We start from the raw sequence: 15,353 nt of genomic DNA on the forward strand, positions 1-15,353 counted from the left end.
ATGAAAATATATGTTCAAACACAGATCTCTATGCAACTATTTACAGCACCTTTATTCAATAGCCAAAAACTGAAAACAACCAAAATATCCATCAACTTGTGAATGGATAAATAATTTGTGATACTACATATCAAGGAATGCTGCTAAGCAATAAACAAGAAAAACTAAATAAATAAACAATGAAAAAAACAAACTACTGATAGTTGCAACTAGGATGAATCCCAATGCATTCTGCTAAATAAAACAGCCAGAAATAATAGGCATATATAACTGATTATAAATTATTCCATCTATGTCACATTCTATTTTATGACATTTTTGAAAGTCAAAACTATAGAGAAAGAAAACACACCAGTGGAAGTGAGAAAAATGGGTTTGTTGCAACAGGAGCATAAGGGGACTTTGAGGAGTCATGGAAATGTTTTATATCTTGATTGTGGTGGTGGTTACATTATGCACTTATTTTTATTTATTTATTTTATTTTTTATTTTTTAAAATTTTTTGTTTATTGCAGTAACATTGGTTTATAACATTGTATAAATTTCAGATGTACATCATTATACTTCTATTTCTGCATAGATTACATCATGTTCACCACCCAAATACTTAATACAACCCATCACCACACACATGTGCCGAATTATCCCTTTCACCCTCCTCCCTCCCTGCTTCCCCTCTGGTAACCACCAATCCAATCTCTGTCTCTATGTGTTTGTTTATTGTTGTTATTATCTACTACTTAATGAAGGAAATCATATGGTATTTGACCTTCTCTCTCTGACTTATTTCACTTTGCATAATACCCTCAATGTTCATCTATGTTGTCACAAATGGCTGGATTTCATCGTTTCTTATGGCTGAGTAGTATTCCATTGTGTATATATACCACAGCTTCTTTATCCATTCATCCCTTGATGGGCACTTAGGTTGCTTCCAAGTCTTGGCTATTGTGAATTACGTTGCAATGAACACAGGGTGCACTTATTTTGACTGTACACTTTATAAGGTACATTTTATTTTACATAACTTACATCTCAATTTACAAAAATAATATTACATTGTCACAAAACATATATGGTGGAAAGCAAGTTTCTCTCCCATCTAACCTCAGAATTTTATTTAGACTTTCAGAAATAACCATTTGCACTTACTAGTCATATGTCCTTCCAGAAAATAGGCCCTCCATATATATTCTAAGCAGATCACATAGATAAACTTATATACATTTATGTCACTCTTTTTTGACCTATTGTCTTTTATTTAAAAAGTATTGCTGGGGCTGGCATGGTGGCACAAGCAGTTAAGTGCGTGTGCTCTGCTTCGGTGGCCCAGGGTTCACAGGTTCGGATCCAGGGCGTGCACCGACGCACCACTTGTCATGCCATGCTGTGGCGGCATCCCATATAAAGTAGAGGAAGATGGGCACAGATGTTAGCTCAGGGCCAATCTTCCTCGGCAAAAAAAATAAAATAAAATAAAAGAGGAGGATCAGCATCGGATGTTAGCTCAGGACTGATCTCCCTCACACACACACACACACACACACACACACAAAGTATTGCTAACCGTCTCTGGGGTCTGCGGTTCCTATTAAAACACACACACGACCCCCAGACGAGGCCTCTTCCTACACCAGAGACTGGGGTGGTGGGGACTATGCCTCAGCAACTGGAATGTGTGCCCAGGGGGAGGGTGACCTGGAAGTCCTCTTGCTTCCCCACTGTCCCATGCTCCTCAAAATGACATCCAGCTGCCCTTTTGCCTCCCTCCTTTCCTGAAGATGAAGGAGAGGCCGTCTGATCTTCTGAATGCTCTGTGGAAGCCAAGTGCCCATAGGCTGGTTACCAGGCCCCCTGGCAGTGTTGATGAGATACCTCATATGCATTGTGTTCCTGTCCTGGTCATGGATCTTCTTTTCCATCTCCGTCAGTGTCTCCAGCAGTGGGTACCACTAATCAGCATCACCTGTGTTCTGGATGGCAATCTTCACCATGGGCAGGGAGTTCTCACTGAAGGCATAGGTCTTCCAATGCCAGCTAGGCTGCCCCCAAATGCTGCATGCAATGGTGGTGACAATCTCCTCCCTGCTCAGCCCCAGCTCCAAGCGCAGCTTCAGGGCAAGTTTCTCTGGAGTTCTCCTTCTCTGACATGTCCCATTCAACTGGTCCACTAGGGCAACGTTTCCCATGGGGTTGTTCAGCTTGATGATGACACTCTGGTCCGATTGGTCTTTGCAGAATTCTGTGGTTGGGTAGGACTCGATTTGCTGTGTGATGGCGGAGGTGATGGCTGGAACAATGGCGATTAGTTCAAATCCAGGTGGTCACAGAAGACTTCTGAAAACATCTCAGGGGTCATCAGCTTCTCATTTATGTTTCAGGTAAAGGTGTCCGGTAACTTCTGCTCATCTATCTCCATGTCCAGCCAGTTAGAGACCAATACCTCAGGCTGGGATGTGTTCTCATGGATCACAGGTGGTCATGATCATTAAAACAGAGACAGAAGGTTCTCTTCTTGTCCCAGCCCATGCGGTTCCTGTGAATGGTCATGGAGCGTGGCACAGTGTCCAGATGGTGAGAAATGTTGGGCAGGGTGGGCACCCACCGGCTGTTCCACTTAGTTTTCTGTTCCTTGAAGTAGGTGGTGGGCTCCATGCTGAAGGATACACACCTTGTACTTCTCATGGTTGCCATCCAATATCTCTTCCACCCCTGAGGCTTTTAACAGAGTCATGCTGGTGGCCAGGTTCGTGTATCCACAATCATGTGAAGATGCAACTATTTTCCTCCTTTCTTCCACGTTGGCCTTTCTCTTCTAGAGTGAGGGGCATCTATTGTACAGAAAGCTTTGGAAAATACCTTTGAGATCTTTCTGACTTTAAAATTAGAGAAACAAATGAGATAGATGGATTTTTTCTTCTTTTGGGGGAGGGGTAAGGAGGTAATAGTTTGAATAGCCTTTGTTTAAAAAATAAATAAATATATTTAAAACAGCCACATTTATATCTTTCTCACAAGAAACACATAAATTCAACTTTTCCTTGAAATCAACGTGGAAGTCAGAAATGAGTAACCCCAGTGTGTGTTCTACACAGGATCATGGGCATCCTTGGATATTTCAGAAGGTTCTTGATTCTGACAATGTAAATAAAGCTAGGATGAGAAATTACTACCTTCCACTGGAGAAAGTTAAGAGGAAAAAAAAATTTATGCTAGGTTGCTTTTATGACTGCTTAAATTTTTGATGATCTTGGTTTAACGGTTTCTCTCTCGTGCGAACTGCTGGCAGTGATCACTTCTTTTTTTTTTTTTTTTCTGTCAGAGAGCTCCAGCTGACCACTCCCCACATCTTTTGTTCAACCATAATGACCATCTTTTTGCTTCTTCTGGACTTTTTAGAAACCCATAACAGTTGCATGTGTGGTAGGAGGTGATGGAAAAGCATTTATGAGAATTTATTGGCACTTCAGAGACTATGTTTTCCCAGCTTGGGCTCCTTATTAACTGGCCAAGGTTTTGTCCAGAAAGAGCATCTCAACCAGAAGAACGTTTACCATGATGCTGGGCACAAGTTACTTATTATCTTCCTACTCTGCTTTGCCATCTCACCAGCTGTAACCCTTATTCTTCATATCATGTCCACCAGATCCATAGACCTGGTTTCCTCACTTTCTTGACATATCCATAAGTGTTTCACATACATGTTGCTGAATCAGGTTTTTCAGCTATTACCAACCCATATCATACTGTTTCTGTGTGGTCCTACCAAAACTGTCCCTTCAGATCCCTTTGCTTTGCCATTTGCAAAAATGTCTGAAATTGTCAAGTCTCGGTTTCCAGAAGACTTGGTTCCATTGACAGGACACATATGTGATGACCCTTTAGTGGCAATTATGACCTACAATGCCCAGGTTGTATGTAGTATAAAGGGAATTTTTAAATAAGTTGAAAAGTAAGCTGTGAACAAAATTAGAACTTTGTATATTTCTTAATTTTAAAATATGCTGATATGCCTTAAACTGTATTGTAGATCATTGTCATTGTGCTGCTTATCCGATGTGTTTCTAAAACTGTTGTGTAATCTACTTTAAGCATTAATGCAGCATAGTCATCTATGTGAGCTGCATGTCAAACATTTTTCTTTTTTAAAAACTAAAATAATTATATTGATATGAAGCATACAATTTTTTCAACTATGAAAGTAATCACTTAGCAAACATGACCGGTAATTTGGTGTCTGTTAAGGTGAGAGAGTAGTGGACAGGTAATCTATGCATATATCACTAGTGCCAAGACATAAAGTGGGGGAAAATATATTCCACTCCCCCCTTTTTTTTACCTAAATGAAAAGCACTACTTTGGATATTGCAGATATCAGCACATATACATCTGCCTCAATTGTGCTGCATTATATGAATCTGTCATTACACCACTGATGTACATTTAGGTAGTTTTCAACATCTCTTTATTAAGAGCAATGAAAAAATTTTGGACATGCCTCCATTTGCACACGAAGTAGGTACCAAGACTTTGACTTCTTGTATTATAAGAAATTTCATTTTGTATTTTTATAGATATTGTCAAATCGTCCTATGAAATAGATGTACCTTATAATCCTGCTAGCAGTATGTGAAAGTACTTATTTCAACATATCCTCCTCAACACAATGTTTTCTCATTTTTTGTATTCATCAATCTAAAGGGAAAAAATGGTATCTCATAGTTTTAGCTTGCATTTTGCATATGTTGCCTGGTTTAATTCTTGCCACATCGTATGGAAGTAAATAATATAGGTATTTTCAATAGTTTAGAAATGAGAGAACTGAGGCTCAAAGCAATAAGAAATTTACCCATGATGATAGCCTAGAATCACAGAGATAACGTTTGTCCTGAAGTCCTCCTGACTTTTGTGTCAAGTAACTTGTATTTCTGAAAACCTACTGGAGTTTTCCACTTTCAGGACACATTTGGCAGAAGACAGTACCTGATTCACTTAGAGAAGCCAAAGAGGAAATATTACTCTCTGCACAAGTGACACTGCTTCCACTCCTCTGCCCTAAGCATGCAACTTTGCTTCTGATCAAGCATTTTCCAGGCTGGGAAATAACCTGAATACTTGGAAATGGGTGTAATCTGGGCCTGTGAAATGCAAATGGTCATTTTGCAACTCAGAGGAAATCATTTTCCACAAAGTTGTTTTTATCAATCATTTCAAAATGATCTGTAGGGGGACAATTTTACCCTCTTCCTACTTTTCTGCTTCAGCTTATAAAATATGAACATTTGTCTTCTTAAAGTTATAAGAAATCAATCCCTCAACTGAAGACCCTGGAGCCCAATGTGTTTCTAAACTCTAATTGTTTAGCTTTTAAAAAAGATGTTATGATGTATATACCATAGATTTTATAATCCTTCAGATTGATTGTGTGATGGCACCATATAATAAAATACATTGATATTTCTTTTGAGAAGTATATGAATATTCATTCAAAGTGGGATTCATAAGGAATATTAATAGCATTACTTCAGCTCAAGTGAAGATTTGGTCAACAAATGAATTGCACCAAATATATATAGATATCTATCTCTATCTATCTTATCTATTTTATCTATCTATCTATCTATCTATCTATCTATCTATCTATCTATCTATCTATTAGTGGATCCAATCTGTAGTAGATGAAATTGGAAATTTTTTACCTGAATTGATTTGAAGGGTAGAATCAGCCACCCAGTGTTGCATCTTTATTTACTGGGCTGTCCCATGCAGAAGGGAATTAATGGGTCATTCCCTCAGGCTCGGACATCTCTAGGCTCAAACAGCACCAGGCACAACATGGGCCACCATGCAGAGTAGCAATTGGATGTGAGCTCAGAAGATGCAATGCTCCTCTCAAGCAGGTCTGCAAATCTGATGTAGTGGGTGGGGGAGATGGACAATCCTTATCTGATTCCTCAGTCTATTTCCCATTTAGTTTATTATAGGGGAGAAACAACTTTCATAATTCTTCCCTTCAAACTTCAACGTGAAAAAGAAAACTCTTTGTCTGGTTGTGTGCTTTTTTTTTTTTTTTGAAAAAAGAGTGGACTTGAAGCCCTAACCCTTTTACCATATCTCTGACAGGGGCAAGGACCATCACTTCTTGGTAAAGTCCTCAACTGTCTATTCCCCAGAAGGCGGCAGTGGTACTTGCAGTCTTAACAAACTCGCAATCCTTCTCGCCCTCCAAGTAGAATTCTCAGTTATTTTTTTATCATAATAGTAATATATGCTGGCTTAAATGGAATGGAATAGCTTGTAGCATACTAACTAGAAAGTCTGAATAATAGAAATCATGTTTTGGAGGGATTGGAAAGCTGCTGAGACAAAAATCTGTGGTAAATATGTGCAATTATGAGGCTTTATAGCCCCAAACTGGAAAAAACATAAAATCCTTCAAGCTGCCACATGTATAATTTTTGCACCTCTCTCATCCTGTTTGGTAGATAATTGGAACCATATTGTGAAAATGGGAACTTCAAGAGTGCTGAGACAGTGAATGAGAAACAAATCTTACCTTGGAGATGAAGTAAGTTTCTGAATTTAATGTCACAGATCACTGCATGGGGCATGCTGATGAGGATGACGTCATTGTATTTCTGGATGTGGTGCACCATGGCATCCATGTAGGGCATGTTGCTCCTATCCTGCATGCAGGGGCTTCAGTGTCTGCCAATCATATGATCAGTCTCTTCCTAGACTTGAGCTGATAAGATACAAGTAAGACTGATGGAAAAGGAGTAAAATGGCACATATGCTATAGGAATTCAGGGTTACATTAAACACTATGAAGGTGTCCCGACATCATTATAAACATAAGTTATATGCCCAGAAGTACACTTAGAGAATTGCTATAATATAGATACATATAACTCTTCTACAAGCTGGGCATTAGATATAGCTCTACATACCTATGTATTACAATACATTATAATTAATACAAATAGAAATGATCAAATGTTTGAGAATATAAAGTTAGGATAAAATTAAGTCAATAAAAATAAGTCAAGAAAGAAAAAAAGAAATTAAAATTAATTTTATATGAAAATAATATATGGTGTTTGAAAAACTAAATTTTACTAATAGTTGTATACGTATGGATGTGTGTGTGTGTGTGTAACTTGCAATGGTACCCTCTTCACCCTCCTCACATCCCAAAGGTGGCCACTTTGATCCATTTTAGTAGGTGCTTTTGAAATTTATGTTCATATTTTAAAATAATGATTCTATTTACTGACATCCATATTTAGACAATATCTAATGACCTTCTGATATGGGATATGAGGGCTTACTTGTCCACCTCCACTCATACAAAATATACACAGGCATACCCCCAAACCAACAAACACACGCGCACAGACACACACACACTTCCCCTCACTCAACTTTTTTCTAATATATTTACAACACAATATTTGGTAATATCAATAATAAATGTTTACAACATTATGAATATATAAGTCCTGTTCATTGGTGAACTAAATATGATTATGTTTCTTTTTTTACATATTTGGAGTTGAAAGTGTCTATTTCATTCCTAATTTTTAGATGCAGATTTGGAATTATTTCAAAATGCACAGGTAGATGTTTCAAACTCCTAGTAATAATTTTCCAAATGCTTAATCTTCAGATTATCAACAGTTCTCTCGTTCTTGGTGTCTCCTCTCACACCTGCTTTGTCCACTGAGCCCACTTTTAAATGGATACTCTCTAGGTCTGGTGCTCAGCACCTTTCTTTTTTTTTTACACTGGTAACATTGGTTTGTAACATTATATAAATTTCAGGTGTACATCAATCATATATCAATTTCTGTATAGATTACGTCATGTTTACCACCCAAAGACTAATTACAATCCATCACCCTACACATGTGCCTAATCATCCCTTTTGCCCTCCTCCCTCCCCTCTTTCCCTCTGGTAACCACCAGTCAGATCTCTGTCTTTATGAGATTGTTTGTTGTTGTTTTTATCTTCTACTTATGAGTGTGATAATACAATATTTGACTTTCTCCCTCTGACTTACTTCGCTTAGCATAATACCTTCAATGTTCATCCAAGTAGTCATGAATGGCTGGATTTCGTTGTTTCTTATGGCTGAGTAGTATTCCATTGTGTCTATAAACCACATCTTCTTTATCCATTCATCCCTTGATGGGAACCTAGGTTGCTTCGAAGTCTTGGCTATTGTGTATAATGCTACAATGAACATAGGGGTGCATGTACCTTTACGCATTGGTGTTTTCATGTTCTTTGGATAAATACCCAGCAGAGAAATAGCTGGATTGTATGGTAGTTCTATTCTTGATTTTTTGAGGAATCTCCATACTGTTTTCCATAGTGGCTGCAGCAGCTTGCACTCCCATCAGCAGTGTATGAGAGTTCCCTTCTCTCCACATCCACTCCAACACTTATTTCCTGTCTCATTAATTATACCCATTCTGATGGGAGTGAGGTGATATCTCATTGTAGTTTCAATTTGCATTTCCCTGATAGTTAGTGATGTTGAACATCTTTTCATGTGCCTGTTGGCCATCTGTATATCTTCTTTGGAGAAGTGTCTGTTCAGATCTTTTGCCCATTTTTTAATTGGGTTGTTAGTTTTTGTTGTTGAGATATATGAGTTCTTTGTATATTTTGGGTATGAACTCCTTACCAGATGTATGGTTTGCATTTATCTTCTCCCAATTGTTAGGTCTTTTCATTTTGTTAATGGTTTCCTTTGCTGTACAGAAGATTTTTAGTTTGATGAAGCACTTGACAAGACACAGCATCCATTTATGATAAAAATAACATGGGCATAGAAGGAAAGTACTGCAACACAATAAAGGCCATATATGACAAACCCACAGCTAATGTCATCCTCAATGGTGAAAATCTGAAAGCTATACCTCTAAGAACAGGAACCACACAAGCATGCCCACTCTCACCACTCCTCTTTAACATAGTATTGGAAGTCCTAGCCAGAGCAATCAGGCAAGAAAAAGAAATAAAAGGGATCAAAATTGGAAAGGAAGAAGTGAAACTGTTACTATTTGCAGATGATATGTTTCTATGTATAGAAAACCCTAAAGAATCCACCAAAAAACTCATAGAAATAATAAATGAATGTGGTAAAGTTGCAGGATACAAAATCAACATACAGAAATCAGTGGGTTTCTATACACTAACAATGAAGTAGCAGAAAGAGAAATTAACAATATAATCCCACTTAAAATTGAAACAAAAATAATAAAATACCTAGGATAAACTTAGCCAAAGAGGTGAAAGATCAGTACACTGAAAACTATAAAACGTTACTGAAAGAAATTGAAGAAGACGCAAAGAAATGGAAAGACATTCTGCACTCTTGGATTGGAAGAATTAACACAATTAAGATGTCCATACTTCCTAAAGCAATCTACAGATTCAACACAATCCTTATCAAAGTTCCAACAACATTTTTTACAGAAATAGAACAAAGAATCCTAAAATTTATATGGAATAACAAAAGACCCCAAACAGCCAAAGGAATCCTGAGAAAAAAGAACAAATCTGGAGGTATCACACTCCCTGATTTCAAAACATACTACAAAGCTATAGTTTCCAAAACAGGATGGTACGGGCACAAAAACAGATACACAGATCAATGGAATAGAATCAAAAGCCCAGAAATAAACCCACACATCTATGGACAGCTAATCTTCGACAAAGGAGCCAAGAACATACAATGGAGAAAGGAAAGTCTCTTCAATAAATGGTGTTGGGAAAACTGGACAGCCACATACAAAAAAATGAAAGTAGACTATTACCTTGCACCATACACAAAAATTAACTTAAAATGGATTAAAGACTTGAATGTAATACCTGAAACCATAAAACTACTAGATGGAAACTTAGGCAGTACGCTCTTTGACATCGATCTTAGCAACGTATTTTCAAGCACCATGTCTGATGGGGCAAGAGAAACAATAGAAATAATAAACAAATGGGACTACATCAAACTAAAATGCTTCTGCACAGCAAAGGAAAGCATCAATAAAACGAAAAGACAAAGTAACAACTGGGAGAAGACATTTGCAAACCATACATCGGATAAGGGGTTAATCTCCAAAATATATAAAGGACACATGCATATCAACAACAAAAACACTAACAACCTAATTTAAAAATGGGCAAAAGACCTGAACAGACATTTTTCAAAAGAAGATATATGGATGGCCAACAAGCACATGAAAAGATGTTCAACATCATTAACTATCAGGGAAATGCAAATGAAAACTACAATGAGATATCACTTCACACCCGTCAGAATGGTTATAATTAACAAGACAGGAAATGAGTGTTGGAGAGGATGTGGAGAGAAGGGAACTTTCATACACTGCTGGTGGAGTGCAAATTGGTGCAGCCACAATGGAAAACAGTATGGAGATTCCTCAAAAAATCAAGCATAGAACTACCATACAATCGAGCTATTCCACTGCTGGGTATTTATCCAAAGAACATGAAAACACCAATGCGTAAAGGTACATGGACCCCTATGTTCATTGTTGCATTATTCACAATAGCCAAGACTTCGAAGCAACCTAGGTTCCCATCAAGGGATGAATGGATAAAGAAGATGTGGTATATAGACACAATGGAATACTACTCAGCCATAAGAAATGATGAAATCCAGCCATTTGTGACAACATAGATGGACATTGAGGGTATTATGCAAAGTGAAATAAGTCAGTGGGAGAAGGTTATATACCATATGATTTCCTTCATTAAGTAGTAGATAATAACAACAATAAACAAACACATAGAGACAGAGATTGGATTGGTGGTTACCAGAGGGGAAGAGGGGAGGGAGGAGGGCAAAAGGGATAATTCAGCACGTGTGTGTGGTGACGGGTTGTAATTAGTATTTGGGTGGTGAACATGATGTAATCTATGCAGAAATAGAAGTATAACGATGTACACCTGAAATTTACACTGTTATAAACCAATGTTACTGCAATAAACAAAAAATTAAAAAAAAAATAAAAATAAATAAAAAAAGAAAAGCTATATGCCAACAAACTGGACAATCTAGAAGAAATTGATAAATTCTTAGAATCATACAACCTCCCAAAACTGAATCAAGAAGAAATAGAGAATCTTAAAAGACCAATGACAAGCAAAACAATTGAAACGGTAATCAAAAACCTCTCCAAAAGCAACAGTTCAGGACCAGAGGGCTTCCCTAGTGAATTCTACCAAGCATTCAAAGAAGACTGTATACCTATCCTTCTCAAAATCCTCCAAAAAACCGAAGAGGAGAGGAAGCATCCTAGCTCTTTCTATGAGGCAAATATTATCCTGATACCAAAACCAGACAAGGACAATACAAAAAAAGAAAATTACGGGTCAACATTGCTGATGAGCATAGATGCCAAAATCCTCAACAAAATATTAACAAATTGAATACAGCAATACATTAAAAGGATCATACACCATGATCAAGTGGGATTTGTTCCAGGGATGCAGGGATGGTTCATCAGCTACAAATCAATTAATGTGATATATCACTTTAACAAAATGAAGAATAAAAATCACATGAGAATCTCAATAGATGAAGAGAAAGGATTTGACAAGATACAACATTCATTTATGATAAAAACTCTTAATAAACTGGGTATAGATAGAAATCAGCTCAACATAATAATGGCCACATATGACAAACTCACAACCAACATCATACTCAACAGCGAAAAACTGAAAGCTATTTCTCTAAGAACAGGAACAAGACAAGTATGCCCACTCTATCCACTCTTATTCAACATAGTACTGGAAGTGTTAGCCAGAACAATTAGGAAAGAAAAAACATAATAAAAGGGATCCAAACTGGAAAGGAAGAAATAAAACTGTCACTATTTGCAGATGACATAATTCTATTTATAGAAAACCCTAAAAAATCCACCAAAATACTATGAGAAATAATCAACAAATACAGTAGAGTTGCAGGGTAGAAAGTCAACATACAAAAATCAGTTGTATTGTTATACACTAATAACGACCTAACAGAAAGAATGAGTGGTTGAACTTCCATGCCCTCCACTTTGGCAGCCAAGTTTCACAGGTTAGGATCCTGGGAGTGGACCTACTCCACTCACCAGCCATGCTGTGGTGGTGTCCCACATAGAAAAAAGTGGAGGAAGTTTGGCACAGATGTTAACTCAGGGAGAATCTTCCTCAGCCAAAAAGTAAACAAACAAACAAAAAAATCTAATTTACAATCACAACAAAAAGAATAAAATCCCAAGGAATAAATTTAACCAAGGAGGTGAAAGGCCTATATACTGAAAACTATAAGGCACCATTGAAAGAAATCAAAGACGACATAAAGAAATGGAAAGATATTCCATGCTCATGGATTGGAAGAATAAACATAGTTAAAATGTCCATATTACCTAAAGCAATCTACAGATTCAATGCAATCCCAATCAGAATCCCAATGACGTTCTTCACGGAAATAGAACAAAGAACCCCAAATTTATCTGGAACAAGACCCCGCATAGCCGAAGCAATTCTGAGGAAAAAGAACAAAGCTGGAAATATCACATTCCCTGAATTAGAACTATACTACAAAACTATAGTAATCAAGACAGCATAATACTGGCACAAAAACAGACACACAAATCAATGACTCAGAATTGAAAGCCCAGGAATAAAACCACACGTCTATAGACACCTAATCTTTGACAAAGGAGCCAAGAACATACAACGGAGAAAGGAAAGTCTCTTCAATAAAACTGGACAGTCACGTGAAAAAGAATGAAAGTAGATCATTATCTTATGCCATAAACAAAAATTAACTCAAAACGTATTAAAGACTTGAAGGTAAGACGTGAAACCATAAAACTCCTACAAGAAAATATAGGCACTCTTTGACGTCTGTCTTAGCAATATCTTTTCGAATACCGTGTCTACTCAGGCAAGGGAAACAAAAGAAAAAACTAAACAAATAGGACTACACCAGATTAAAAAGCTTCTGCAAGACAAAGGAAACCATCAACAAAATGAAAAGACAACCCACCTACTGGGAGAAAATATTTGCAAATCATATAACTGAGAAGGATTTAATTTCTAAAATATATCAGGAACTCATACAACTCAACAACAAAAAAAAGAACAACTGATCAAAAAATGGGCAGAGGATATGAACAGACATTTTTCCAAAGAACATATACAGGTGGCCAGCAGGCACAGGAAAAGATATTCAACATCACCAAATATTAGGGAAATGTAAATCAAAACTATAATGAGATATCACCTTACACCTGACAGAATGGCTATAATTAACAAGATGAGAAATGACAAGCTTTTGAGAGGATGTAGAGAAAAGGGAACCCTCATAGACTGCTGGTGGGAATGCACCCTGCTGCAGCCACTATGGAACACAGTCAGGAGATTTCTCAAAAAATTAAAAATCCAGCTATGCCACTAGTGGCTATTTATCCAAAGAATTTGAAGTCAATAATCCAAAGAGACTTATGCACCCCTATGTCCATTGCAGCATTATTCACAATAGCTAAGATGTGGAAGCAACCCAAGTGCCCTTCCATTGAGGAATGGATAAAGAAGATGTGGTATTTATATACAATGAAATACTACTCAGCTAAAAAAAAAGACAAAATCATTTGCAAAAACATGGACGACCTTGAGGGTGTGATGTTAAATGAAATAAGCCAGACAGAGAAAGATAAATAGTGAATGATTTCACTCATATGTGGAAGATAAATAAACACATGGATAAAGAGAACAGATTAGTGGTTACCAGAGGGGAAAGTGTTGGGGGTTGGGCGAGAGGGGTAAAGGGGCAAATATGTATGGTGACCAATAAAAATTAGACTACTAGTGGTGAGCATGATGCAGTCTATACAGAAACTGATAAATAATGTTGTACATCTGAAATTACATAATGCTGTAAACCACTATGACCTGAAAAAATCACTGGAGAAAAAAAGGAATACCTAGCAATTGGATTATAAATAAAATAGGGATACTACATCATCCAGCTATTCCACTACTGGGTATTTATACAAAGAACATGAAATCAATAATTCAAAAAGATTTATGCACCCCTATGTTAATCACAGCATTATTTACAATAACCAAGATTTGGAAGCAACCCAAGCGCCCTTCAACGGATGAATGGATAAAGAAGGTGTGGTATATATATACAATGGGATACTACTTGGCCATAAAAAAGACAAAATTTGCATTTGCAGCAACATGGATGGACCTTGAGGGTATTACGTTAAGTGAAATAAGTCAGACAGAGAAAGACAAATACCATATGATTTCACTCATATGTGGAAGATAAACAAACACATAGGTAAGGAGGACAGAATAGTGGTTACCTAAGGAAAAGGGATGGGGGGAGGGCAAAAAGGGTAAAGGGGCACATACGTATAGTAATGGATTACAGCTAGACTATTTGTGGTGAACATGTTGCAGTCCATATAGAAACTGAAATATAATGATATATACCTAAAATTTACACAATGTTATAAGCCAATAAGACCTCACTAAAATAATTTTAAAAAATTAATAAGGTAGATTTGTTTGTCTAAAATAAAAGTAACATGAGAAATTTTTATTTCACACTGAATCTCAGGCAAGGCAAACAAAAAAGTTTAAATTATAAAAGGCGTCCTTTTATTCCTTCATTTCATATATAGAAAACAGAAATAATTTTCTATATTAGGAAGTAGAGTCCACCATCTCCAATTAGCCCCCAAATTTAATTTATTTATACAAAACGACCTTCTTGTGGACCTCTGGGATATTATTCTGCATAGTCATCAACAGAATAATATTTTTTAATAAAGTTGAAAATTTGACTGTTACTTTGTCAATTTCATAATGTTATAGATAAAGAAATTACAGAAGAGGAAAGGTCTTCTTTTTGGTAGAGATATACAAAATGAAATGGTAATAAAATGATCAACAAACTTAATATTTAAAAAGCTCCCAAATTCACTTTTATAAATTTAATTAAAGATGACTTGAATCGCAAATGATGTGAAGACACAATATGGCATTGAATAATAGGAAATTTGTTGAGTTGTCTGCTTCTATGGCAGGCTCCTTTACACCTTTCAGGGTTCTAAACTTTCAAAAAAACTTTCATTTTAGCTAAGTAGGTGAAGAGTAATTTACAACACCTTGGGAATATGTGTGTGTGTGTGAGAGAGAAATTCTCAAGTAAAATCTGATTTGCAGTCTTTCCTTTCACTTTATTTGGGAGATAAATTTTAAACAGGGCAATTTGGAATCCAAGCAGGAAATCAGAGTCATTGTGAAAATC

General features: G+C 36.7%; 2 pseudogenes; both read right to left on the reverse strand.

Annotated features, from left to right (window-relative positions):
• The window catches only part of LOC101405238 (cytochrome P450 2C9-like), a 92,745-nt pseudogene that overhangs the window by 17,636 nt on the left and 59,756 nt on the right, over window positions 1–15,353 (reverse strand).
• On the reverse strand, window positions 1,656–6,674 carry LOC101404965 (SWI/SNF-related matrix-associated actin-dependent regulator of chromatin subfamily B member 1-A pseudogene; annotated as a pseudogene).

This window comes from Ceratotherium simum, chromosome 6 (assembly GCF_057802395.1).
Source record: "Ceratotherium simum simum isolate JZ-2026a chromosome 6, ASM5780239v1, whole genome shotgun sequence".
NCBI classification, from domain to species: domain Eukaryota; kingdom Metazoa; phylum Chordata; class Mammalia; order Perissodactyla; family Rhinocerotidae; genus Ceratotherium; species Ceratotherium simum.